At 36.1% G+C, this 2,790-nt stretch overlaps 1 pseudogene; it reads right to left on the minus strand.

The window, feature by feature from the left end:
• Positions 1-1,268: 1,268 nt before the first annotated feature.
• LOC149240951 (pathogenesis-related protein PR-1 pseudogene) lies at positions 1,269-1,778 on the minus strand (annotated as a pseudogene).
• Positions 1,779-2,790: the final 1,012 nt, after the last annotated feature.

The raw sequence follows: 2,790 nt of genomic DNA on the forward strand, positions 1-2,790 counted from the left end.
TAAATAATTTGATGTTTAAACTATATATCAACCGCATTAATTTAGTAACTATAATATATTTAGTAAATAATATTTAATAAATTTTCATGAACAAAAATACAAAAGCTATATTTTAGTTAGACACAATAATAAGCCAAGCTAAATTATAATTATATATATAAAATATAATAATCGGCCTAATTCCCAATTAAAAATTTATATATTCTTACTTTAATTTTTTTATATTATATATTCTTACTTTAAAAAAATTATATGATTAAAAAAACATAAATAAGAAAAACAGACCAAACAAAAACTCTGCACGCTAAGTTAAACAAAAACTCTGCACGTACGTAAGTTAAACAAAAACATTTCATTAAATTTTAAATTGGCCCCCTATGTTGAGATCAGAAGTCAACCCTGGGAATTATGCATATTATGGACTTATTGTGAGGCACGCGTCTCCTTGGACGTATGTCATGGTGTCTCCTTATAATGAAGATTTAATTCAGTTTACATTCAATCCATTCTCTATTTTGAAAAGGAGATTCATATGACTATAGTATTTTCATTGCAATTCATTAAACTTTAAACTTCATTAGATTTAAAATTTTGTTACTCTTTTTTCCATAATGATGTTTAATTTAGATCAGGTTATTTCCCATGTCAGATATAACTATCTGAAGTTTGTGTTAAACTCAATATGGGATAGAAATTGATTAAAGTCTGAATATTAAATAAAATGATCTTAGGCGAACATAGCCGCATTATTATTAATTGTTCGGATTAAGTCATCTAATATTATTGGATGGCCATTACGCCATACTTTATTGTGAAGGTTGCTTATAAGTAAGCATTGCTTTGTTTTTGAAGGTTTATACCTTCGTTGTAACTTTGTCATTCATTCCAATAAATTTAAGAAAAAATAATAAAAATAAAGCAGGTTCGCTTATGGTCATTTTATGGGGATGGTACTAACAACAAAACTAGGGCACTCCTATGTTCTGAATAATATGAGCCTACAGCAACTTATTCAATCAATATGAGCATCGGACAAGCTTATGTATGATTACATTTAAAAATTGAAATATAGATATGTATTGGAAGAATAAGAATATGATAATGAATACGTATTGGAAGAATAAAATTAAGACAAGGAATACAAATGGCCCTCAGAAAGAAATACGAATGGCAGTGTGAGAATGAAATCCGTATCCTCTTTCTAAGAAAATGGAGGAAGCTTGAAATACATGCGGGAGAATGAATGTTAAACAGTGGGCGCCAATGTTTCAGTATGGTCTCGCTCCAACATAGTTTCCAGGAGGGTAGTAATTGCAAGTAATGAATGTGTCACCACTGTTACATTTGACGATGGCACATCCAACGTTAGTTGTCGTTCTCCAGACAATCTGAGTGTAGTGCGTGCAGTCCTGACCAGAGCTGCAACTATTATTTGCATAATTATACCACTTCTTTTCATCCACCCATGCACCCACTGCCTCTGTAGCGTTCCAGCCTCTGCCGCTCCCCCAGAATATGTTCTCTCCGAACGGACCTCCGGAGTGCTCGAGGAGGCAATCCCCCCTCCTTTCCCTCGCGTACGTACGCGCATAAGATGTAAGTTTCACATCCCATTTCAGTGGAGGGACTCCCACTTGTTTTCTCGCTTCGTTATGCGGAACCAGAAATCCTTGAATGGTTTCACTAATGTTCGCACCTGCTTCCGCAACCGTTTGTAGGTTGCAGATTGCAACGATCAAGGCAGCTACTACAACCAGAAGACACGATGGCTGCGTCATTTTTATGGCAACAATAACAAGGTAGCGGCTAATACTCGACAGATGGATCCCCGATATTGTTTCCGAAATTGCAGAGCAAACACTTCGCTAGCTACCTGAAGAAAATGCTTTTGAGATCTGCCTACACTTAGCTTGTTTATATACTGTTTAGGAAGACAATCCACAGAAATCCAAGACAGAATTGTAATAAGAGAGAAGGGGTCGATAACTAGTAGGTGGTGGCGCAAACGTAAGCTCTAAAATACAAGGGGTAAGCTATCGCAGACATCGGATCCTCCCAACAGCAAAATGTAAGGGATAAAGACGGACAGATAGATATGCATGGCTAGCTCATATTATTTTTTATTTGAACTTCGAGAACAGGCGGCAGGAACACACTTTGCTTATGCACGTGGAGTAAAGACCAAAATATGCACGAGATGAGAACGCCGGCGTTGTTGTTTGGCATTGTTTGAAAGACACACCAGTCACAAAAGACGCGCAGTGCCCTGACATAAGCCGCGTCTACAATTTGCGAAGGAATCACAAACCGCAGTTTGACCTCGGCGGACAGGCAACTCAGCTATCATTTAAGTAATAATTCCCGAAATACAAGTAGGTCGATCTTGGCCAACAAGCAACTGACTTCACGCAGAAATCTCTTAGAATTGATAAGGTGCTTCGCTAGGCAGTTGGAAATTCTCTGTTTATTCATCATTGTTATTTTAAACAAAATTTTAGGAAAATTTATTCTAAGGAAGATTTTAGGAAAATTATGGTACAGGGAAGGAATTACTTACTGATATCACTTAAGCCGTATATTTTTGTCAAATGTCTTTTAATCTTGAATTCTTAAAAATAAAAATAATTGTAGAGTTTAGGCCTCTGTGATCCATATCAAGTTTACAAAAGATTTTTGGGCGAAAATCACATGAAATATCATTTGCCGACGCGTTTCGAACCAACCAAGCCTCCATCGGCTAGTTTGACCAACCGCTAATATTGACTAATGGACCGGGATCAAAACATAAAA

This window comes from Pinus tabuliformis, chromosome 8 (genome assembly GCF_031772625.1).
Source record: "Pinus tabuliformis cultivar Carrire ecotype Pingquan chromosome 8, CPIR1, whole genome shotgun sequence".
Taxonomy (NCBI): Eukaryota; Viridiplantae; Streptophyta; class Pinopsida; order Pinales; family Pinaceae; genus Pinus; species Pinus tabuliformis.